The sequence below is a fragment of the Mustela erminea genome, chromosome 14 (assembly GCF_009829155.1).
Source record: "Mustela erminea isolate mMusErm1 chromosome 14, mMusErm1.Pri, whole genome shotgun sequence".
Taxonomy (NCBI): Eukaryota; Metazoa; Chordata; class Mammalia; order Carnivora; family Mustelidae; genus Mustela; species Mustela erminea.
Window position 1 is genome coordinate 56,417,068 of NC_045627.1, and position 26,811 is coordinate 56,443,878.

General features: G+C 38.8%; 1 long non-coding RNA gene across 1 annotated transcript in view; it reads right to left on the bottom strand.

Moving 5' to 3' along the window:
• Nucleotides 1–11,731: 11,731 nt before the first annotated feature.
• LOC116573045 overlaps nucleotides 11,732–26,811 on the bottom strand; it is a 48,337-nt gene continuing 33,257 nt past the window's right edge. The window contains exon 7 of the long non-coding RNA XR_004278594.1: nucleotides 11,732–14,502. This is a non-coding gene — a long non-coding RNA (uncharacterized LOC116573045). The remainder of the gene's footprint in view (nucleotides 14,503–26,811) is intronic.

Sequence of the window (26,811 nt, forward strand, 5' to 3'; positions counted from 1 at the left end):
TTATAATATATATTTCATATATATTATATATAATATATTTGTATTATAATTTGTATTATATATAATATATTTGTATTATTAACACACTAAAGCTTGGGATGGTTTGCTACGTGAATAGTTAGGCAACAAATAGCTGAAACAGAAATCTGAGGGTATAGTTCTTTGGGAAGAGTCTTTGGTCTAACTAACTTCCTCATTTTATGAATATAAATAAAGATAAACATAAAGGACATAAACTAAAAGTCAGAAATACCAGCTTTTTATTTTTATTCTATCTAGCTAATATTACAACATTTCTTGGAAGAGTTTCATTATAACCATCATAATAGCTACTGCATTTAGGCACTTAATATAGACAGAAGTATTCTAAACATTTTACAGCAATTTAGCGATTTTTTCCCTATAATGTGAGGATATGGATTGTTCAGAATCACACATGGAACTAGTCTATGAACGTAAACCCTTCCGACACCAGAGCCCCTATCCTGCAGTTTCACTCTATTCCACCGCCTCCCACGATGGTGAGGCACAGAACTGTACCTTGAACGGGCCTGAAATTCTAAAGTCAGGACATTAAGCAAATAATACTACAGTCAAAATTATCCTGGAAAATGTCTTTGTCTATAAATTGTAACACCAGCTGTCAGGAAGTCCACTAGAATCAGTTTTGTCCTCCAATATTATGCAGATAGCTACAGTTTGGGAGGGACAGAAGTCAGTCTCCATGGCTGGACTGAGTTTCAGAGTCCATGTTGAATAAAAAAGATCCATACACACACGGCCATGTATCTGGTACATGGTTAGATGCTCACGCTATGAGAGATGCAAGAGACCTGAAACCCACTGGAAGATCATCATACTTACCCATCTCATTTTTCTTTTGGCTCATAATCCAGACTGACAGATGGAATCACTTGAGGTATTAAAATTTGCTCTTTCTCTATTCCTGTCTCTTCCCATTGCCAAGTGTTCAAACACTTAAATTCGCAAAAGTTAAATGTGTATCTGGTGCAACTCCACTCTACTGTTTTGGGAAAAGATAACATGCCATGAGTTCCAGAGTACTCGAGGAGGTCAGAGCTATGTGGGGAACTGGAAAGGGTACTCTCCCAAGAGTCAGGAAGCCCTGGTCTTGATCCCCGATCTGGGCACTAACTTGCTCTGTGATTTTGTTACATGTCAACATTCAGTCGACATCCCTAAAGCTCAGTTTCCTTGCCTGTGACATATTTTTTGGCTTTGTGAAACAAGCCTGAACCCTTTGATACCAAAATTAACATTTACCAGGTAAAATCGGACTGCTTTCAGGAAATCAAAAAGGGGTGGAGAGGTGAAGGATCGATGTTAGGCTCTTGGTCCTTACAGCACAAGTGCCTTCCCTGAAACTCTCCCAGATGCCTCCTGTGATGCAGGCTTTCCATGCCTTCCATCAGCTTCATCCTGCGCTCATTGGCTCTACGGTGTCATGGACCCAGGATCTGACAATCCTGAGCTCCAACCTTGGGTCTTTCCCTTATTACCTGCATAAACCTTGGCAATATACCTCAGTTCTTTCTAATTTTAATTCCTTCATGAATGCAACAGAATTAATAACGTATACCTAACCTATCTATATAATAATAGATGGCATTTTTGTTAAATATGTAAGATAACATATGTTAAGCCCAGTAATTTTGTGTCCCTTGATAACATTTAAACACCCATAAGCAATAAAAAGCAATTAAAAAGCGATAAAAATAGAAAACTAGCTTAAGCAAACACACACACACACACACACACACACATTGGAATGATACTGAGTGAGTGCAAAAAAACCTGAAGAGACAAAACCAAACCTGGGAAGGACTAGACCCAGGGCAATTTGGGTGTTTCCGCAACAGAGTGAGCATTCCTAGTGGGTCTCTGCTCCACCCACCTTCTGTGTTCAGGATGTGACTTGCTGGGAGAAATAACCCAACTGGCCTAGTTTGTTTGGATCATTTGACTACATTGGATCAAAGGTAAAGAGCCCTGTAATGGAAAACCCCATTCAAGTCACATGCAGTGAAAAGAGTGAGCTCCCTAAGGGAAGGAAGCACTGTTTTGAGAACAACAGAAGGGATGCTAAGCAGGCAGAAAACAGGTTCCATGCCCAGTCCTGGGAGTTATCATCAACATCACACAAAGGTTAGATCCCAAAGTCATTATTGTTTTTAAATGGCCTATCCAATGATATTTTTCCCTAGCTATGTCCTTGCCATGACCTTTTCTGATACCCTACCTGCTTTCCTGTTGGCTCATTTTTGTGGTTCCAGACAGATTCCTGTGGAGAGCCTTGCTGAGTTTAATTACTTTTAGGGGAAAAACCTCTTTATGCTGGTGAACTCAGCCATAAAACACGATCAATCCAATGATTTCCCTTATGTTAACTTCCCCCTAAGACAAGACTTTTGTTTTTGTTTTTGTTTTTGTCACTTACAGAACAATACAAACTCTATATAACTGATGAATCAATAAATTTTAAAACTTTGCTCTTCACCCAGAGACAACACAAAGAAACTCTGAAACCAGAGCAGGAGCATCGTGTCTCCTCCATGAACTCCTCCCTCCGTAAACTTACTCAAGGCTATTTGAACAGCTGTCACAGGCTTGGTCTGATCTCCTGAGCCCTCCATGACAGTGGGTCAGACAGTAACATCAACACTATGTTTAGTCATGAGGGAATTAGGGGATGAGGGAAATCAAGGTCAAAAACAGACCCATGAATAGTATAAGCTATTTTTTGGTTTGTAATTTTTCTTAGGAAAACAAGGAGATGCTTGGTCTATATATTTAAGCTTGAGAGCTCCAGAGCCTAAGGTGAACTTTCTGAGTAATGTCTTGTGATTCATTTAGTCTCTCTGTGGCCTTTTCAGACCCAGCACAAAACACATGGATGGAAATTCACACCTGCAGTTCACAGGTGGGGAACTGGAATTCAGTCCAGTTCAGTTTTTAGTGTGACAGAACTACTTGAAGTCAGGATCCCTGGGCTCTGATCGAACTACCAACTGTTTCCTAACTTGAGGGGAGTTGCTTTCCTTCCATAGGTCTTGGTTTTGTCCTCCCTTATGTGAGGATACTGAGCCACTTGTTTCTAGGTTGCTTTCCTTCCTGTGTTGTCTAATGAAGCTAGGGCCAGAGGGATTCCTAGGAATACATGCTTCGGGCACTTAGAGAACCCAACTTTCTCCTGGGGAGAAAACGTAGAAATTAAAGGTCCCCATTTGCTCACCTTGATGGGTGAAGAGCTGAAAAGGGCACCTGCTGATGTTATTCAAGAACTCCAGAATATCATTTTCTGTGGGCGCTGATTCTATAATATCTGGGATGACAATAAAAGTTGGAGTCAGCAAACTTTTTCTGTAAAAGGTCAGGTAATAAATATTTTAGGCCTCACAGGGCTAGTCTCTGTTGCAGTCACTCAAACCTACCATTGTCGTGTGAAAGCAGATACAGACAATCCTTAAACACAGGAGCAGGTTGTGTTTCACTACAAAACAGGCAGTGGGGACTTGATCCATGGACTGTGATTTGCTGACCCATGATATAAACAACAGTCTTTGGAAGATCACTGAAATAAGAGCCTCAAGATGGAGGTCTAAGTCTACCATTTAACTATCTGGTGAATTGCTTAACTTCTGCAAATCTCAGTTCCTTCCTTTTCAAATGAGAAAAACAAAGACAGAAAAGGAAGTGGTACACACTGTGCCTCAATAGAGTAAGAATGCTAATAGTTAACATCGGAATCTTATAAAATTTGAAATATTCCTTTCACATTTTTCATCACCTTTAATTCTAAAAAATAATAATCCTTAATATCTACCTAAAGTGGTAGTTGTTACCTAACATTCTGGATTATAGATATCATTATTCCCATTTTATGGAGAAGACACTGAAGGTCATGGGGAGCAGGAGAGTGAGGTGAAAACTGTATGCTGCTACATTAACACAAGGTGCCGTAATTATTCAAGATGAGGGAGATAAGTTCTCCCAAGTCTTTCTTTCACAGGTTCAAGGAGTGGACTTTCATCCTAGTATTTAAAATCCAATTCAGCATACATGTTCTAACATCCACTGTTGTGTGTAATCCGTCTCCGTGCTCAACGAGCTTCTCAGCCTCGTAAAGAGCCCTAATTCACCCGATAAGTAAAGGCTGGAGTATCCCTCCTATGTCCTTGTCCTCTCTCAGAGCATATCCAAGAAAATAGACTTGTTGCTATCTTCATGGACATGGTAGTTATGTGGCAACAGAGAACCAAACAGTTTTCCTACCTGTGCCATTAAGATGCATGGAGGAATGGGGAAGGGGAGGTACTCAGAGTAATCTGGAATCTTCCAAAGGCCAACAGCCCTGTAGGTGAGAAGGCTGCAAGTGTTCTCCCTTGCCTGAGGCTGTGTAAAGACAAGGGTGACAGGTACACAGGTAATGTCTTCCCAGGCTTGAAAGAGGATGATCAAACTAAAAGACACAGCAGAGATCACCACTTTCAAGGGTTTGAAATCTTCCCAGACATCACTTTCAAACATTTTACAATTTTAAAGAGCAAAGATCACAACTGCTGAATTCCACTTACACAGTATAATTTGACACTTGCATGACTTCTTTCAGGTGTTTTGACATATATTTTTCTACCATTAAAGGGAGCATTGCACTAATACGGAAAACCAGAAAAACACAGAAAAAAATTGATGAAAATAAGAGTAATCCATAATTTCATAAGGCAAAATAACTATTAATGTGTCACATTGTGTGGTAGATGGCCACAGTCATCCCTCCCCTTGTGCAGGCCCTTTTGCTATTGACCTTGCCATTCTCCTCATCCAGAAGTGGAGTTTTAGTTTCCCTTCTATTGAATCTGGGCAGACATTGCAGCTTGTTTTGCAAAAAGAAAGTCACGGAATGACATGGTACAAATAATGATGCTAAGCTTTAGGAGGACTTACAGCTTTATTTTTGTCTGCTTAGAGCCCTGAGTCTCTGTATTTAAAAAAAAAAAAATGCCTAGGGTACCCAGGAGGCTCAGCTGATTTAGTGTCTGACTCTTGATCTCAGCTCAGGTCTTGATCTCAGTGTCATGAGTTCAAGACCTGCATAGGGCTCCTTAAAAAAAAAAAAAAAAAAAAAAAGTCTTCTAAAATGAACTACTTAAATAAGACCCAGAGTCTTGTAACACTGCAGAAGTCCAAATTTCAACAGAAAATCAGGCATACCAAGAAGAGAGAATATCTCAAATCAAATAAGAAAAGAAAATCAACAGACACCAACACCAAATGACACAAATGTTGGAATTATCTAACAAGGATTTTAGAGCAGTCATCATCAAAGCACTTCAATGAGCCTGTGAACATGCTTGAACCAAATGAAAATATAGGAAATCACAGAAGAGAAACAGGAGATATAAAGAAGAAGGAAATGGAAATTTTAGAACTAAAACACACGATAAATAAACAGTTCAGTGGATGGACTTCACAGCAGAATGGAGAGGATGAAGGGAGAATTGATAAAGTTGAAAATGAAACAATAGAAATTACCCATTCTGAACAACAGAGAGAAAACAGAGAGAAGAAAAAAAAAAAGGTGAATAGAGCCTCCTCTGTGACGTGGAAGACTATAACAAAAGATTAACATTCATGTCATGGAAGTCTAGAAAAAGAGGAGAAAGAGAGTAGGTTGAAAAAATATTCTAAGAAATCATGGCTGAATAGTTCCCACATTTGGCAAGACATAAACCTACAGATACAAGAAGGTAAAAGAAACCCAAAGAGTATAAACCCAAAGAAATCTATGTCAAGATATATCATAGTTAAACATCTAAAAACAAGATATATCATAGTTAAACATCTAAAAACTAAAGACAAAGGAAAAACAAAAAACAAAACCCGAAAGTCTCCTGAGAGAAATGATGCATACCTGTAAGGAAAAAACAATTAGACAGAGTCCGACTTTTCCTCAGAATCCATGAAGGCCAAAAGGAATCAACACCACATTTTTCAGATGCTGAATGACAAGCGTCAATCCAGAATTTTGTAATTAGCAAAAAAATTCTTCACGAATGATGGAGAAATGAAGATATTTTCAGATGAAGAGTAACTAAACTTGGCTGCCAGCAGAGCAACTATATAAGAATGACTAACAGAAGCCCTCTAACCAGAAAGAAGATGATAAGGGAAGGAGTCTTTGAAAAGCAGGATAGAAGAAAGAACAGAGGAAAATAAAAAACATGGGTAAGTGCAGTAATATTTCCTTCTTAAGTTTTCTAAGTTCTGTTTGATGGTGGAAGCAAAATTGTACCAATGCATGCTGTGGTTCTCGATGTATATAAACGAAATATTTAAGACAAATGTAGTGGGAGAGAGAAAGGGGAGGTAAGGTTTCTGCGGTCCAGTCAAACTGATAAATGTGGACATGCATAGCCTGTGGTAAGTGATGTGTGCATCTACTGTAATACCCAGAGCAGTCACTGTAAAAACTATATATAAAGAAACACTCAAAAACACTATCAACAAATCAAAATTGGATTTAAGTAATTCCCAAAAAGGCAAGAAAAAAGGAAACAGAAAAATGAAAAATAAAACAAACAGCAAAATTGTTTTAAAAAATAAATAAATAAACACAATTATAGGGCTTCCAGGTATTCAGGTGCAAAGTGGTTAAAGCCCTGTCCTCTGGAGCCAGACTCCAAGGCCAAATTCCTCATTCTGTCCCATTGGATAAATTGCCTAATCTACCTGTGCCTCAGATACTAAATCTATAAACTGAAGATAATGATATCCCCTTCATAGGATTTTGCTGAGATTTAAACGAACTAATATTTACTTATAACAATGCCTGACAAATGATAAATATGATATGCCTATTTTTTAATTAAATAAATTAAATTGATTCCAATAAATTAAATTGATTTCCCAACTCACAATTTTATTCCTCTTTTTTCACCTCATAAATTTTTTATAAAGATTTATTTATTTATTTATTTATTTGAGAGAGAGAGAGAGAGAGAGAGAGAGAGCAAGCCCATGAGTAGGGGAACAGGGGTGGGAGTGATGAGCAGAGGGGGAGGGAGAGAGAGAATCTCCAGCAGACTTTCCACTGAGCACAGAGCCAGCTGCACGAGATCATGACCTGAGCCAAATTAAGAGCCTGAGCCTCAGCCAACTGAGCCACCCAGGCGCCCCAAACCTCATAAATTAACACTGTGAAAGACAACCTTATACTTTTGTCTTATTCTATATTTCTGACTATTTTTAGGGTACCGGAATCCTCTGAAATGTTCTGATGTTCATGTGCAGTCCCACTCCTTTTTCCTGGCAGGATAAACTTCACAGACTTCTAGAAGAACTTGAATAACTAGAGCAGCTGCAGTTCTCACCAAATTTGTCTCGCCAGCCGGTGAAATAGAGAGCGGAGGTCTCTGTAGCAAGGAAATCCTATTAGCTTATGACATTACACTAAAGCAGCCTAATGTCATGGTTAAGAGCATGGGCTCTGAAGTTTGGTTGTCTCAGTTCAAATTCCAGCTCTTTTTGTTTGTTTGTTTTTAATTTATTTATTTATTTGACAGACAGATCACAAGTGGGCAGAGAGGCAGGCAGAGACAGAGAGAGGGGGAAGCAGGCTCCCCGATGAGCAGAGAGCCTGATGTAGGGCTCGATCCCAGAACCCTGGGATCATGACCTGAGCTGAAGGCAGAGGCTTTAACCCACTGAGCCACCCAGGCGCCCCCAAATTCCAGCTCTTTATCATTCATGAGCTGTGCAACCTTGGGCACCTTGCTTAACCTGTCTGTGCTTCCATGGTGGTCTTTTTTTTTTTTTTTTAATCTATAAATAGGGGGAAATAATCGTATCTTGAGGATGTTAGGAGGATGAAAAGAGTTAATACACCTGAAGTGCTCAGAGAAGCGCCTGCCGTTAGACCACATAGAAAAGTTCAGCAAAGCGTCCTTCCTGATGGCCGAAATCTGTCCTGCAAGCAAGCGGGTAAGAAATGGACCATGACCCTCCCTCCAGGTGAAATGGTGGCCTTCATTATTGGGCAATGTTGGCTGCCAGGAAGGTTGTGATAGGGCGCCTGGTTACGCGCCACAACTAAGATAGCCTACTGAACATCATCTCAGCCAGAAAACATCCCTAAAGAAGAAGGGAAACAAGTAATTTTCATAAAGTATTTTTTTCATCTGAGCTGACTCTAGCTGCTGGCACATGTGGGAGCTTAGCACATTTACTGGATGACAAACAGATTGGCCTGTTCCATCGGGGTATCTGCAAGGCTTAATGTGTGGTTTGATATCTTTGCAATTCTTGGTCTCCAGGAACTCCGTGACTCAAAAGGAGTATTCTTAGATTTCTTATGGCTATAAATCAAAGTATAAGATCGTGCTTTGGGAGATGTTGTTTATTGTGTTTTTAAATGGAGTTAAAAATAAACTGCTAAGATTCCCTCTTAAACTCTGAGCTTAGAGCAGATTCTATTCTGAGGTATTATTACTCAGTGTATAAACAGACTCTACAGAGATAAATTGTACGAAATTCCATAATTCCTTTCTGCCAAAGAATAGCAGCTGGTTGTTGCCAAAAAAATCAGCTTCCTATCTTTCCTTTCTCCTTTCCTCATTTTTAATGGCTGATTTTACTCTGGAATCCAGACAAGGGACAGACTACAAAAGCATTAATCCATCCATTGTATTTGAGTTTGCATCAGGATATTCAAGACCCAAAGCAATCACTCTCAGATTTCATGCATCATTGAAAAGGGAGATGTTTGAGATTGATATATATGTCCCCAACTCATACTTAACTAGAATATTGACATAGATCCTGATTTCTTATCACTGTTCCAATGTGAAATATTCTGGCCTATTCTTAGCATAAGTTATCAAATTATCCTGAAATCCCAATAGCTAAGCATTCTTGTTATGCCTCCTTTATAACCCTAAGGAGCCATGTGTCCTATTTTAAGGTATGAAAAATATGAAGACCATGAGCCCAGGCAGTTCCTCCTATTCATAACTGCTGATTATGGTCTGCCCATTTCCAGGTTAAAACGTTGGAGTCTGGACTCCATAAGTTGGAGAACTTGATCACTGTTCCAAAGCTTCAAAAGGAAAGCCTCTTACAATGTTTTTTTAATTTTTTTAATTCACATAGAATGTATCATTTGCCCAGGGGACAGGTCTATGAATCATCAGTCTTACACAATTCACAGCACTCACTAGAGAACTTACCCTCCCCAATGTCCACAACCCAACTGCTCCAGTGTGTTTTGCAGGACTCACAGATTTTTTTTTAAAGATTTTATTTATTTATTTGAGAGAGAGAGAAAGATCACTGGGGGTGGAAGTGAGGAGGAGTAGAGGGAGAGAGAGAAGCAGACTCCCCACCAAGCAGGGAGCCCTACAAGAGACTCCATCCCAGGACCCTGGAGTCATGACCCCAGTCAAAGGCAGACACTTATCAACTGAGCCACCCACGTGCCCCAGGCCTCACAGATTTAAAGGACCATTTGGTCTAAACAAGAAGACTCTGCTAGAGGATTTCCAGCTGGGGACTATCTGCATGCTGAGCCCTGTTCTCACAGGAGATAAGCTCAACAGAGCAAGGCCAAGGTAATTGGAACAGAAGCCTAAGAGGCACTCTAGCCTCTCTTGCTTTAAGAGTGTGCACTCTGGAATCAGACAGCGTAGATCTGAATCTTGTCTCTACCACTTATTAGCTGTGTGACCTTAGATAAGCTAAACAAGCTCTCTTTGGTGATAATAGTGCCATCCTGACAGGATTGTGGTGAGGAGTAAATGAGCAAAAACACGTAGACTAGTGCTTCTACAACAACATTTGCTATTTTAGTGTTCTTATCACTGATTATTAGCAATGTTACGTCCATATTGAGCGAGATTTACAATGGTTTCTTAGAAAACCAGAACCAATCAAATGTATTAAGCACCTACCATTCACTCAATCCTCAGCTAAGCACTCGGTCTTCAAGGGTATAAAAACATATGAGTAAATGGGGGAGAAGAGACAAATCAACCATGTAGAAGCATTTCAAATAATATATAGATACTCAGCAGAAACCACTCCTTGAGTGTGGGCTGCACACAATGACTCTTTCCAAAGAGCCATAAACAGAATGGACAGGGGTGGGAGGCCAGCCACTTCACGGTGAAGAAAGCTGACAAACACTAACTCAGCCAAACAATCAAGCTCATCGTAACACTGATAAATCATGTTAATTATATGCATTCCAGCACCAGTCGACTCCTGGGAAAAACCCGAGACAAATCACAACTGAGGGACGTTCAATACCTGGCCAGTTCTCAGAACTGCCAAGGTCATCAGAAACAAGGGACGTCTGAGAAGCTGTCACAGCCAGGAGGAGTCTAAGGAGATATGAACAACGACATGTAGTGTGGTTGGTCCTGGAACTAAAAAAAGGACATTAGGTAAAAACCAAAGAAATCTAAATAAAGTATGGATCTAGTCAATAAGGTATCATAATGGTTCATCCATTACGGCAAATGTACTTTACCTAATGGAAGATGTTAGTCAAAGGAGAAACTGGCTGCTGGGGCATATGGGAACTCCCCACACGGTCTTTGCAGTTTTTCTATAGATCCAAAACTGTTCTGAAAAATTAAGGTTTAGGGCACCTGGGTGGCTCAGTCATTAAGTGTCTGCCTTCGTCTCAGGTCAGGATCTCTGGGTCCTAGGATCAAATACTGCATCAGGCTCTCCCTGCTCAGCGGGGAGTCTGCTTCTCCCTCTTCCCTGCCCATCCCCCACTGCTCTCAATCACAAAAATAAATAAAATCTTTAAAGTAATTATAATTAAAATTTATTTATAATAAAAAAGATATGGATTTGGCTCATAGGATGTCCCAGATTAATGGGGAGACAAGTGATTAAGTCATGAATTACAAGGAGTGTGGTATGTGTACACAGCATGGAGAGGTTAACATCAATGTTGAAGGTGGTTAAGCATGGCATTAGGAGGGAGACATTGTCTGAGCTGCAATTTTCAGGAATGAATCAGGCCTCCTAAGAAGAGGGAGTGCCTGAGTAAAGATCTGGAAACCATTGAGCCTTTTGGCGTTGTCAGGTGTCTAAGCGTGAAGAGGAAGAGTCACAAAACAGGAGACTGACAAGGGAAAAGCCAGATCAGAAAGGACTAGAGTGTGCGCTTAGCTGGAGGGAGGCTGGCCCATCAGGATCATTCCAAAAGGGGATGCCTGGAAGAGCAAAGCAGTGGGAAACACTCCTGACAGGCACCCCATTCTCTTAAAATTAAAATGCCCATCATCCCTCCACTGCCAGAAATAACAGCTATAAAGTACTGGACTTGACCTGTTTTAATCCCATTTGTCATTGGGCTCAATTTATTGATGGCTAATAGCTTCTTTCTAGGGGAAGATACGTGACTCGAGAAAAAGAACTTACCACTGTTAGTCTGAAGGCTTCTCCTGAAATGGACAGAAAAAATATCAAATAGGGGTTGACCTGGATGACCAGGTTTGGCCATCTCAGCCTGTGTGGTAGTCCATAGGAGCCAGCACCAAATCAGTGAGGGCAGGAAGGAGGCAGACATTGAGCAGGGGACAGGGATGGGAGTGGAAATGCCCTTTTATAACAGGGTAGAATTCAAGGAAGTGCCCTGGGGATTGAGCTCCAACCTGGACAAAGACCAGCAGACTAGAAAGGCTATTAAAATAAAAACACAATTCCCCACCACTTTTTGCAGAAGTCCGAGCATACTGCCACATCAATAAGAACAGGGAGTATGAGTTATGAGTTCAATGGTGCCAATTTAATTTCTAAATTATGAAATCCATGAAGAGCAAAATTTGTCCAATCAACTGTTCTGGTTGCCCCAATGATGGGAAGAGGCAGAAATGCCAGATGTCCCACAACTCCTGGGACAGTTCCACCCAACAAACAACTGCCCTACTTTCCACAAACTTCACACATCACTTCACACAGAGGGCCATGAGGAATTATCAGAGCCAAGAACACAACTCTGTCTCACCTATAAATACAAAGTACCTTTTGCAAGATACTAATTTTGCAGAAACCCAACCACCATGTAAATCAAAAGAAAGAGTTTCCATTGTTTGAAACTTCCCAGAGTTGTTCATTTTGGACGGTACCATGACTTATCTAATAACAGCACAAATGGTAGTTTTGGGTCCTAGATTCTGTGAGCCCATTTTTTTCAGCCTCTGCATTCACAGAGTTTCCAAATATGAATCCCAGTATGCAACACCTTCATGGAGGTTGTGTTTGAAAATTTACATATTGAAACACATCTCGTTTTAGTAGAAATTTCCTTCTTTTTATTTCTCACCTATATTACTGCTAAGATGCTAAATTAATGTTTTCATTGTGTGAACAGGAATTTCATTTTAGGATAGTACAGAGGACATGATAAGATGCTTGCTATAAGTAGGTGGTGGGTCTGGTAGGATTAAGAATCACAGTATTAGATTCAAGGGGGCTAAGAAATGGGCAGAAAGCCCCTCCCAGCAGCCTGCTCCTTCATTACATTTAGGAGGAAGTTAAATGACTCTGGTGGGCTGTTAGTCCCCTACAAGGGATTCCGCCTAAGTAAATTCCTGGGGGGCAGAAGCCCAAGTGAGCTCCAGGGGTGTCTCAGAAGTTTAGAGCTGCTCCGAGACCCAATTAAATGCAATTAAATTAAACTCCAAACATGCTTCCAAAATGTCAGGGGAAGTTTAGTCTCCTGAGTGCTGAGACCAAGCCATGAATGGATTCTGATTTAAAAGAGTAGTATCTCACACACAGAGACAGAAGGAAGCCCCATTAAACTGTTTTCTATGAGGGGGCAGGGTGACCATATACCAGCTTCTCCCACACTGAGCTGAAATCATTAAGCAAAACCCCTTGTTCCAATGAGGTTTTGTGTTGTTTTGTTCTATTTTGATCTGCCAGAGGATTTGGTGAAGAGGACAGTGTCAGTAAAGACAGAGCTGCTTGCTAGGATGCGAGCTGGCACACTGGAAAGAGAGATGCTTAGTGTTCTGACGTTGGTCTCCAGGTCCTCCTCACCAAACAGCACAGAGATAGCCTTTAAGCCACAGAACCAAGGGACCAGTTCTGACCCAGTCAGGCTCCCTTTTTGTGCACTGCATAGCATTCTTGATGCACACCACCTCGGGTCTTTGGTTCCTGCATCAGGGTGAGGGGCACAGTGCTCAAGAAAGACAAACTGGCAGACATCCAAATTCATGGTTTCTACCACAATTCCCCACCCAAGTTGCAGGAACAAGCTTCTTCAGTGTGCAATGCCTATTTCAGAAGATTTAAACATTAATACTGGATGAGAATTGGTGCCCTGAACAGAACTTCTCAGGGTACTTATGATTTTACTAAATTATTGGGAACACTACAACCCTTACCAATCTCCCAGGGTTTTCTCTGGCTCAAATACTGTTAATTTGTCTCCATTTCCCTTGGTGAAAATATTAAAAGGTCATTGCTTGAACTAGCTGACGAAATCCATGTTGTACCCAAACAGTGGCATGCGTCCTCAACCCAGTGTGAGGGAGGACTTTCCACTGAAGTGCTTCCCACCGGACCCACATGGCTCATACGATCAGCACCAAAAGTCATTTGCAGAAAGCTATGGGTCAGGTGTTGATCTGTTTAAGAATTTGGAACTTTGGGGGCACGGTCCAAGGAATTCTCCTCTGAAGGCATTATAAAGAATAGCAAAAATAAAACACCAGTGCCAATCAAATGTTATTGGTTGGGTCCTAACCATATTTCAGATATCACACTAAGGGTGTGTGGCCTCTGCCCTCTCCTTCCTCCCAACTACCCTGCCATAGAAGCATTACCATCCCTTATTTCTAGATAAGCAAACTGAAGTTCACGTATGCTAATTAGCTTTTCCAAGCAGTGTGGAAATAGATGTGAACCCAGGACTGAGTCCAAGGCTCTCATCTTCATCATGGCAGGAGAGGCAGCAGGGGCCATGGAGAGAATATGAACTCCAGCATAAAATATGTCCCCAGTCACTGGCTGTGTGATCTGGAATCAATCTCTCAATCCTGGGCTTCTGTTTTTCTGAAATTCCATGGGCTGTATAAACTGATCCGTCAGAGGAGAGCATAGATGGGTGCAGACCATTGCCTGAGACCGGGCTGGCTTGTTGACTCTCTGAATCAGTGCCAGGAATCAGCTGAAAGGTCACGCAGAGGATACTCCCAGGTGCACAATGACAGTGAGAGCAGGACCTTCACTTGAAGAAGAATGCTTGCAAATAATTTACGGATTTATGTTTTCAAGGCCAGTGCTTTGAAGCTTTTCGTTTCCTGGCCAATCCCTTTGCACGAGGTGAGGAGTAGAGACAACTGTCCTCAGTTTTCTGTTGTCTTGAGTATTCTTAATCACTGCTATCCGAATACCGCTGAGATTTCCTTATCCTTCTGGATTTTGCTGCTATTGGATGCTGGAAACTGCTGAGAGCTAAACCAAAGGAAAAACATATAGACTTATTAGTCATACAGTATATAATATATAGGACAATATAGATAACATATATCATACAATTTATAATAAATAATATATATTTGACATTATATGTGTGTGTGTGTATATATATATATATATACATATATATATATATATATATATCAGACCCCAATTACTGGATGCATGCACACAAAAGTACACAAAAGTTAAAACTATTCATATATGAAATCAAGTATGCTATACCACATGATGAAACTAATACACGAAATACACATAAAATTCTCCAAAGCATATGTTTAAAAGGAATATAGATTTTATTTAATCATGAGGGGAAACATCATAACAAGAGCTTTGTTCCTTGTCCAGCTCAGCCACTGGCTAGCTCTGTAAACTCTGTAAGACACAGCGAGGTCTGTAACAAGCTTAGAGGCCAGACAATTTAAATTCTGGTGTGGAAGGGCACTGATTTGCACAATATGTTTGGATGTACAATAGGAACAAAACAAGCAAAAGTTCTATTTGTTCCACAACTAACCCCATCGTTGTGAGGCTCTCATTCCCATGGTGGAAAGACCATAGGGGAAAATGAAATACTTAAATTTGACAAGTCAAAGTGATCTAACCTCAAGTTTTAAAAAGTCTCCTTCAGTGCCACAATTTCATTTGAACAAACGGTCAGTTCAAACTCACATTCAGAGAAGTTTTTCCATCTTTCTTTAATTTCAATATTCTCCCTTTCCTTCCCTCTTCACAGTATAGTATCAGAGTAGAGGGGAAGTCTATTGTGTGTCTGCTACTTGGTAGGGCTGAGCCATCTGGTCTACCTGCTTTTACTCACTCCCCTCACTGCTCTCCAGCGTACACGTCATTGGCACAGACAGGTTCCTGGGCACTCTCTACTGGCATCTGTGAAGGTAGAGCTAATCCTGGAGATTCAGGGTGCTATGCTGGCCCCTGCTCCCTAGTGTCCTGAATTAAGCGGTCAAAACAAATTAAGAAATAAATGTCTAAAAAAGTATGGGAAGGACAATCTTACTCCAACTCCACCCACGATATCAATAACCATCTACAGTAGATGACTCAACATGTTTTATCTTTAGTCCTATTCCTTGAGCAGCTGACATATGCGGCCAACTACTACTTCATATCTCCATCTGGTGCTTGAAAGACACCTCAAATTGAATATATTCAACCAAATTCATCATCTTAATCCCCCAAAATCTGGCCTTATTTTAGTTGTCCTTACAACAGTAAGGACATCTATCATCTACCAGTTATCTGAGCTAGAAATTTAGAGTTCATTCTTAAAAGCCTCTCTATTTCAGCCTTTCTATATAATCCATCATTAGGGGCAATTGTTTTAATCTCCTAATTACCACACAGATCTGACCCCTTCCTCTCAGACTTCACTGCCCCCTGTCTCTCACCGACATCCTCGGTGGTCTCCTGACTGCTTTATCTGTACCCATTCTGGACTTCTAGTCTGCTTTCCACCTTAGCCAGAGAGGTGTCTGCTAAGTAAACACAGTGTCAGGAGCATCCACACCTCGTGTGCACACGTGCATGCACACACACACACACACACACACACACTCTCTCTCTCTCTCTTTTCAAAACTCTAATTGGCATTCTATTATTCTAAAAGAAAGACCAAAATATTTCATATGAGTCTCAGAATCCTATGTCACCTGACCCCCCACTTACTTTGGCAGCTCCCCTACTTGCCTTCACTCTCTCAGCTCCAGTGACACCGGCCCAATTTCAATTTCTCAGTCTGAAGGGCTTCTTTCCAACACAGGGCCTTTGTGTCTGCTGGTCCCTCTGTCTGTCTTGAAGCCTCCTCTCCCCACTTAACCCTCCTTTGCCTGGCTAAGGGAAACTCTTCCTTCAAACCTCACCCTAGCATTATTTCCTCAGGGACCCTTTCTAACCTTCCTGACGATATCAAATCCCCTTGTCAGATGTACTTTCTCTCAGCTCAGTTTACATGTATGCATATGATTTTTTGATTAATGGCCATCCCTTTCACTAGATTATAAGCTTCCCGAGAGCAGGAACCATATCTGCTTTTGCTCTCCATTTTATCCTCAGCATTCTGAGCCATGCAGGGCACACAATAAGGTGCTTTCATACTTATTTTTTATTTCTACTCATTGAATGCATAACTGATTGAAAAAAATCCATCCAGAAACTCTTTGATGACTGTATTTTTAAAAAATTTAATAAGTTATTGATACCTGTGGAATTGACTGTCAGCTGGAGAAATGGCTTTACTTCAGAGATTTTGACAGCTGTCTATGCTGCCTGTTAGCTAGGTAAGCTTTGGAAAATCATTTAACTCAGCAGGAGCATTAAAATAATAATACCTGTTTTCAGTCACAAAGCTACAGATAAATAGTCAAGTATTATACAAATGTAAGGCATTATGATTTTATTAGCAAAGTTTAAAAGCTTTCTATGAAAAGCTGCAAAAAAAGCAAGAACACATAATTAATGTTGAAAAAAGCCTTGTGATTTCCCCCACAGACTTCATTTTTATATTAGTCAACATGATGTTTAATCAAATATTACCCTAAATATTTATGAAACATTCTTTAAGCACCCAATACCTTGCAAAAAGTATCTATTTCCTATCATGTAATCATTGTTATAGTTCAGTTCCATGGGTGGTAGCAGTTCCTTCCCCACAGATGAGGGACTTGAGCTTTAAACTGGTAACCGCCTTGTCCAAAGTCATGAGCTAGGAAGGGATGACGGAGGATGCCAACACCTGGTGTCTGTGACTTCAAAACTCATCCACGCTCTGGAGATTTGGGCTAATTTAAAGGAGAAATTTTATCAAACAAAAGTAGCATTTCGCTTTTTTTGGTGGTGGGAGGGAAGATCATTATTGAAAGCCAGATTAGTAGCTTAGAAAATTGCCTGCAAGAAATATCTCAAAGACCTGAGAAAACAGTCTAGAAATAGAAATTAAGAAGGAAAAGTTTAGAGATTTAAAATCTCTATATCCAGAAGACCTAACAAATGAGTAACAGATACTTGAGAAAGACAAAGGGAGATCGATAAGAGGAGGTAGTAGTTAGACAAATAAATAAATAAAATATTTGTGAGATAATGAAAGACTTAAGTCTACAAGATTGAAAGCCTCTCTGATTTCAAGCCTGGAGTATTTTTAGGCATGCCTCATAAAATTTCTGATCTCTTAAGTAACGATAAAGAGAAAAAATCTTAAACACCACCAAGTAAAAAAAAAAACTACCTACATGGGAAGAAAACAAATCAGACTGGCACTTAGAACATTGGAAGTTAAACAATAGAATGAAATCTACAGATAAGAGCAAAGACTGCAACTGAATTCTATACCCTATGAACGTATGACCACCCTTCCATGGAGGTGTACAAGACTTCAGAGAGGGAATCATGCGTAGAGTCCATCTAAGGAAAATACTCAAGAACATTCACTTAAATAAAAAGTGAAACCAAAAGGAAACCTCAAGATGAAAAAAGAGTAAAATAAAAAAACAGTGAACAAATAAACCTGATTGATTTGTACATAAATCCTGGTACAGATACATGTAGAACTGAAGATATAGGAATAAAAAAGTAGGGATAAAGCATCTGATATTGTCCAACAGAAGGTTTAAGAGAGATGCTTGAAATAGCAGAGGAGAACACCAATACATACAAATTCCCAGCAAAATCTAGACATTGAGAGTGACAAAAAGGGAAAGGATTCCAAAAGTTTAATGGTAGAAAGAGAGGAAAGAAAGGTGAAAGGTAAAGTATTTTAATAGTCTCATCCTGTAGGGTGCAGGCAGCTGGAGAAAAAGAACATCCCACAGTGAAAGCTTCATTTTCTTATAAATAGTTAGGGAAATTGTTTCATCTGCTGGGAGAGGATCATTAAGAAAAGGGAAAAATACAGGACCACTTCCAAATTAACAAAGGGAAAGAAACAGAATGAATATCAACGAAAACCAGAAAAAGGAAACAGAGTAATGAAATGCAAAGACTGAAGAAATAAAGTCATTATACCTAACATGAATACACCAAAGTATCCTAGTCAAATACAAAGACTGACAGCCTAGATTGTATTTATATTGCTAGTTGCAGAAAACACACTTAATTTGAGTGATAAAGCATGATGGGAAATGAAAAGATCAGCAAGGAGATACCAGACAAATGCAAACAAAAAGGAAACAGATACGGCAATATGAATACCAGATAAGGTGAAATTTAAGGTTAAAACATTATAGAGAATTGAAAGAATCATTAAGTACTGATAAAAAGCACAGTTTAGGAATTCACTAAATCACTGTAGGGGCCCAGTCGGTTAAGTGTCTGCCTTTGGTTCAGGTCATGATCTTGGGGTCCTGGGGTCCAGCCTGAGCTGGGCTCCCTGTTCAGCAGGAAGTTTGCTTCTCTCTCTCCCTCTTCCCATCCCTCCCCGCTTGTTCTCTCTCTCTCTCTCTCTCTCTCTCTCTCTCTCACTATCTCAAATAAATAAAATCTTTAAAAGGAAATAAATAAAAAGGAAATCAGTATAGACTATATGTACTAAAAAAAAATGGCAGCTGAACAGGTGGAGGAAAAACCACTATCTATATAAGGAAAACCAGACAAAAATGCAATTGTCATACAGTTGACTCAGAATCTAGTCATCAAGGGTATGTAAGGATAGAAGAATATAATAATACAGTCAATAAACTTGATTTAATAGACCTATGCAATGGGGCGCAGGAGTTGGATGGTACCAGCCTTGGAGAGCCAGTTTAAGTCGGTCTACTGCTCCCACATACTGAGTGATGTCACGTTGGTGGCTAGAATACAGGCTGTGGTGGCCATGGATATACCTGGAAACACCAATTCTACCAATACTGCAAATGGTCATCTCCAGAGAGAGCTGGCTGTTCAACTTTATCAGCACACCACTGAGTCTATACATGAAAATTTACATTTAAGTAGAGAATATAGTTTTTCTCATATACTCAGGGAACATTTTGAAAAAATAATCATGTACTTGACTCAAAGCCTTAACAGATTCTAAAACTGGAGATTTTTTACAAACTGCATTTTTCTGATCATATACCAATGACACTTGAAATAAGTAATATAAAAGTGACAAGAATTACTACTGGCAATTTAGAAACATACTTCTAGTAAGTGCTAGATCAAAGGAGCATTACAATAAAAGGGAAATCAGAATCATCTAGAAAGCAAAGAAAAGGAGAACCATTCATGTAGAATCTATGGACAAATGTTAAGCTTTACTCCAAAGAAACTGCATGTTCTTAAATGCCTTTATTATTACAAAAGAAAGAGTAAGGACAAATAATGCAAAGAGTCTAAGAACTAATCTTAGAAACTGGAGAGGAAAAAACACAACATGAGCCAAGAAACAATAGGAAGAGAACAAATAATAAAAAATGAAACTAATAAAGCAGAAAACACAGACTAGAGAGAATTAAAAAAAAAAGAAAGAAAGTTGAAACCCCTCTTTGGAGGGAAAAAAAATAGATAAATTTTTTCACCAGATCTTGAAAAAAAAAAAAAACAAGAGAGCAATCATAGAGCAATATTAAAATTAAGAAAAGAAATATAACCACAGATGTAGGAGCAATTAAGATAATTTTTAAGAAAATGAAACTAAGGAGATACATTTAAAGAGGGTTTTCCTGCAAAATACAAATTCTTTAAACGGATCTAAGAAGAAAAGGAAAATTCAAATAAATATTCCAATGACCCTAAAATCAGAAAAGAAATTAAAAGTCCACCATTCAAAACAGCACAAGAACATCTGGGTTCATAGCTATGTTTTAGACATCTTTTAAAGAACAGACAAATATTTATTTAATCTATTCCATTTCTAGGAAGAAGATGAAAATGTCTCCAGTTAACTTTTGGAAGATAAAATTATTCTAATAACAAATCTCATAAACAAACCTGATAGTCAGATTTTTCATTGAGAAAGAAAACTTTCTTCTAGATGTTAGCTCTATAAGAATGGGGACGTTTATGCTTAAATACTGTGGCCTCAGCACTCAGACTACTACATGACAGAAAGCAGGTGCTCAATAAACATCTTTTGAATGAATAATAGGCCAATTTTCCTCATGGATAGAGATGCCAAAACTAAAAACAAATGTTAGTAAATAGAATCTGACAATGCATCAAAATATTTATAGCATACTAACAGATGCTGAAAAGACATTTGTTATCCCAATGTCATAAAGTAGTTTAATTAAAATCAGACATTACAGATGGAATGATATATAATACCAAAATTTTTTTATTATTATCATGAAAGTTCTAGCCAATTTGGAAATTTAAAAAAGGTAAAATAATGAATCTACACATCAAAAAAGAAAAAAGGATAATATGTTATTGTTGATAAATGCTCCTATACATTGAAAACCCAAATATCTTGGAGAAATTTCCATAGGAACCATTGAGTGACAAAAGAAAAATGCACAGAAGTGGGCATAATAGCTCATTTCTTAAAACAATAGCAAAAACCCCACAAATATCTAAGAGGGAGAGAGATTTGTAAGCATGGAAAGATATACAGAAGGTTATTTTGGATTATCATGTGTCAAAGAACTGGGTGAAGGAAGAAGAACAGGAAGGAAAAGCCAAGTAAAATTCAAAATGTATATACACATACACACATATGCAAAAATTATGTACTATATATGCATTTATGCAAAGTTATATATACATGCACATATAAAACATATAAAGAAATAAAGTTAAAATTTATTTTTATTAACAATATAGTTTTTAAAGGATTCAATTTTTTTTTTAAAAGGTTATGTTGCTTCAAAGGAAGGTACAGAATGAAATAATTCAGAGGTTAACTTTCTCAACTACAACTCAGGGTGTTGAAAGGCAGATTGAGAACACAGAGCATAAACTCCAAGGCCATCTCCTTCTAGGGCACTGCCTTAGCACCCCTGGCCTGCTTTCTAACAAGGTTTTTCTCTGCAACTTTCCACAAGGAACGCCCTCTAACTGCTTGGTGATTTATTAGCCATAAGAGGGAATTAGCCAACAACAACGAATGTGTCCAGCTCAACACAATTTCTCCACCAATGGGCCCCATTGGAGGATCAGTTTCAGTCCTTTATGTTCCTGCTCAAATAACTGCATGATTAAAATTTATAATTGTTTCTTTTCTCTAAGCTTCTTCTAATCAATTATAAAATTATTTAACAATTATAAAACCAGGAGTAGATAAGACTGTCTCAAAGAGCCTTCTTTCTAAAGCAGCAGCCCCCTACCCCATTCATTTGACCATGGTTTTCTGGAAAGGGTAGCTTATTAAACATTCAGAGGGATACCCATGAGGTGTACTCCATAGTTGAATGAATGGTTCAAATGTGTTCAGTGATGCTAAAAATATTCAGTATATTTTATCTTATAAAGTAACAAAAATATTGGAGAGTTTAAATCATCTTATTCATTAAGAGTAAAATAATATGTTTAATCTTACATTTTTGTTATAAAGTTGGGATAAAAAATATTTTAATATAAAAAGTAAAGTTTTTATTCTTTATTACTTATCCTCTTAGGTATATTTTGCATCCTGGTACAGTACCAAGATTATTCTTATATTTGTTTACACTGTGGCATTATTTAAAAATCCCAGTTCACACAAGTCCATGAGAACAAAAGATGTACATACATGTTATGTCTTGAGATATTTGGATACTCTTTTTTTTAAAATTTTTTATTTTTTATAAACATATATATTTATCCCCAGGGGTACAGGTCTGTGAATCACCAGGTTTACACACTTCACAGCACTCACCAAAGCACATACCCTCCCCAATGTCCATAATCCCACCCCCTTCTCCCAACCCCCCTCCCCCCAGCAACCCTCAGTTTGTTTTGTGAGATTAAGAGTCACTTATGGTTTGTCTCCCTCCCAATTCCATCTTGTTTCATTGATTCTTCTTCTACCCACTTAAGCCCCCATGTTGCATCACCACTTCCTCATATCAGGGAGATCATATGATAGTTGTCTTTCTCTGCTTGACTTATTTCGCTAAGCATGATACGCTCTAGTTCCATCCATGTTGTCGCAAATGGCAAGATTTCATTTCTTTTGATGGCTGCATAGTATTCCATTGTGTATATATACCACATCTTCTTGATCCATTCATCTGTTGATGGACATCTAGGTTCTTTCCATAGTTTGGCTATTGTGGACATTGCTACTATAAACATTCAGGTTCACGTGCCCCTTTGGATCACTACATTTGTATCTTTAGGGTAAATACCCAGTAGTGCAATTGCTGGGTCATAGGACAGTTCTATTTTCAACATTTTGAGGAACCTCCATGCTGTTTTCCAGAGTGGCTGCACCAGCTTGCATTCCCACCAACAGTGTAGGAGGGTTCCCCTTTCTCCGCATCCTCACCAGCATCTGTCATTTCCTGACTTGTTGATTTTAGCCATTCTGACTGGTGTGAGGTGATATCTCATTGTGGTTTTGATTTGTATTTCCCTGATGCCGAGTGATATGGAGCACTTTTTCATGTGTCTGTTGGCCATCTGGATGTCTTCTTTGCAGAAATGTCTGTTCATGTCCTCTGCCCATTTCTTGATTGGATTATTTGTTCTTTGGGTGTTGAGTTTGCTAAGTTCTTTATAGATTCTGGACACTAGTCCTTTATCTGATATGTCGTTTGCAAATATCTTCTCTCATTCTGTCAGTTGTCTTTTGATTTTGTTAACTGCTTCCTTTGCTGTGCAAAAGCTTTTGATCTTGATGAAATCCCAATAGTTCATTTTTGCCCTTGCTTCCCTTGCCTTTGGCGATGTTCCTAGGAAGATGTTGCTGCGGCTGAGGTCGAATATTTGGATATTCTTAAATTGGACTAATCCAAAATGTATTGATTATTTCATTAGGGACAATTACCTTTTTCTTTTCTTTACATTTTTTAAAAGAGAGAGAAAGAGAAAGAGAGAGTAAGTGGGGTGGGAGGTCACAGAGGAGGAGAGACAGAGGGAGAGGGACAGAGGGGGGAGGAGAGAATCTCTCTCTGAGCTCCACTGCTCAGTATGCAGCCTGAGTTAGAATTCGATCTCAGGACACTGAGATCATAACCTGAGCAGAAATCAATAGTCAGTCACAACTGACTGAGCCACCAAGGTGGCCCATTATCTTTTTCTTTTTAAAGAAACTATGGGCTTTGATTGTTCATCTTTAATTTTGCAATAGTCCTTTGTGTTTTTTAAATTAATATATAACTCTGGAAAACACAAAATTATGCTCTTTTGATAAAAACTCTTTAAGCTATACTAGGTTCATGACAAACTAGTTTGCCTAGTAAAAATATTTACCTTCAATAGCACAATATCATTCATCATCTTTAACCACCCTCCCGAAATCAAGAGAGACCTATATGTAGATTACAGAGAAACTGAGTGGGAAACTGAGTCTAGAGCCATTTCTTGGCAGTTAGTGCATTACAGCAAAATAAAACTTACAGCTATAAGGTGGAATGTCTTTCTAGAGACACCTATAGCTTATCACATATTTTTTAAAAGTCCAATTTCTCCTATTAATATGAATCTGGCCCGATTCCTCACAAAATAATATCCAGGACATTTCACAGTAAAGATCCACTTGCCTTTCCTCATATCAAAAAGCAGCAATTCGTTGCACACTGAAATCACTCTTTTTCTAGTCCTCAAATTTCCCCTTTGTCCGCCAAAGGGGAAAGAGACCTCTCAGTCCATCCTGACACAACACATTACTGTCATTACTTGATGAATACCTACTTTTTCCCCACTAGAGTGTAAATTCTGTGCAATCAGTACCTTTGTCTATCTGGGTCCCTAATATCATTTCTTGAGCTTTGTATAGTTCCTGGAGCATAATAGGAACTCAGGATTTGTGGAAGTAAGAGGAGAAGGAATGGGGAGAGGAAAGAAGGAAGTCAGAAAGCAAGCAGGCATATAATAATAAATGATAGCTTCTTGTTCAATAATTGGTCATGATTATTATTGCTGTCTCTACTCACATTTTAGGGATGGGGTTCTAAGCCCAAAGACTTCATTAGTCCTTCAGACATTCTGTTGGGACTTCGTTATAATATAATAATATTTCCAGGCTAACTTCTCTGAAAGAAATTTACTGGGGCTTCTGTTTTATTTCTAAGCAAAGCATAGGGTATTGACATTTTCCAACCCAACCAAACAAAAAAGTTTTTCTGAAGATATTTGAACCAAGAAAAACAAGTTAGGTTTTCACAAGGAAATGGATTTTCTATTAAATGGCAAATCCCACTAAATGGTTGTTTCATAAGGTTCTCGGCAAAATGGTTTTTTTTTTTTTAATTTACATGTTTAAATTTAGATCACTGAAAAGTCCATTTCAAGAATGTTTTCTGAACATAGAAAGAGCATCTTCACTCAGTTGTGAAGAAGGCCAATTTTCTTCTACTATACACTTTCACTCAGCATTTTGCTCTTCTGAGCTAGAAAAACAGGCAACGACACTCTGTTAGCCTTTAAAGTTTCTATTTCAGTCCACATCATCATCTCAAGAGCACTATTATATTTTAGCACTTTTCAGAAAGGTTATCATACTCAAAAAATATGGCTGTTTGTCAACATCCTCATTTATACCAAGATGAATTTTCCTTTCCCCTGCCTTTCTCACCTGGAATACTTTCTCAGTGTTTGAAGTAATTTTGAACTGAAAAAGTAATTCTCCATCTTTGTTGGTTTTATACAAAACATGGAAACGATGTGTCATTACTGTCCACACCCTCTGAGCCCTCACCCATAGCAGACATCACTAATTAATTATGGCAATTGCCGAGCCTAGATTTGAACACAGAGTTCATATAAACCTGGGTTTCCTGGCAGTTACCCATAATCATTTAGACTGATTGTGGCAAAATAAAACTTGTTTTGCCAGAGCTAGTCTAGAAGCTACTGAAAGCAATTAGGGCAATTAGAAACCTTGAGATCCATTTCAGTTCTATTATTCATTCTTATCTACAAATCATTTTACCACCCCCCCCCCCCGCAAAGTTGGGAGAGACAACTCAAGCAATCTTTCATACTCTAGAATGGTAAAATTCCAACATTTGTCATGCTGTTGTCAGGCATCAAGTAAGAGAGTAGCAACTAGGTATAGGTTTAATTAGTAGTGGTTGTGTCCCCTATGGAAAGTCTGTGGTTGTCTCTTTAGAGCTTGTATAAATCAAGAAAAAGTAAACACATGAGAAGTTGGTAAGACACATCTTTTTGGAAATGTGGAATAAAGTTGGTCTTGGACAAAGAGGAATGGAAAAGAGATCCCAAGAAGAAAGGGAAAGAGTAGAGAACTAACCCTGCCCATTCAGGTTGACAAAACATGGGACAAGAATTCTGCAGGATGGGAGGCCCAGAGTGTGAAAGAAGGTATGGCCACAATCAACTAGGCCAAAACTACCACATTTTACTTCAGAAAGTGTGGTGTCTGTGGCGCTTTTGCATCTGTGTTTGTATTTTGTGTTATGGTCCATCTGACTCACAGAAGTTTTCATTTAGTGGTACAGCATGCTTTTACAATTGAAGCGATGGGATAGGGATGCCTCCTGATTATGAAGTAAACTGGGAGAGGGAGTGGGCAATTATTTGGGTTGATAACCTTCAGAGCCCAAACCTAAGCAATTATCACACATTCCCACCATTAGCTCCATGGAAGCGGCAAGAACGTACCATTGGCTAATAGCTTAATACTTTTAGCAGGCAAAATTTTACTAATTTATATGTTTAAAATGATTACATGCCCTCTATAAGATAAACACTCTTTATTGAACTACAATAGAATATTTGGGTACCAGAAACTAACTTCTATGTACATCTTTCTTTTTTTCAATCACCCAAGATCCATGATCAAGGCTGGTCTAAGAGTGGTAATACTAAAGGGAAGCATTACTTTTCTTGTACAGAAGGATGGTCTTCCCAACCCAAGATCTATGGAAAACATATCAGTGCTTTCCACAACAATGGGAATAAGTCTATTCTGAGCCATCCATATCACTTACCTGTGCCACATTACAGGCATATCTGTTAGGATAATTTGAGGTCATGGGCTCATTTATAAAAAATTTTTTTTGCAAAGCTGAGAATCAAATGTGTGAACTTGTTCTCATATGAATGTCATTTGTGGGAGCTCAGTGGAGATACACTGTCTTTCCTATTCTTCTGGAAATAATAATCCAGCTTCCAGCTACCCTAATATTATGTAAAGTTGTGGTTAAATAACTAAATAAATAAATAAATAGCCCTGCCCTGAGA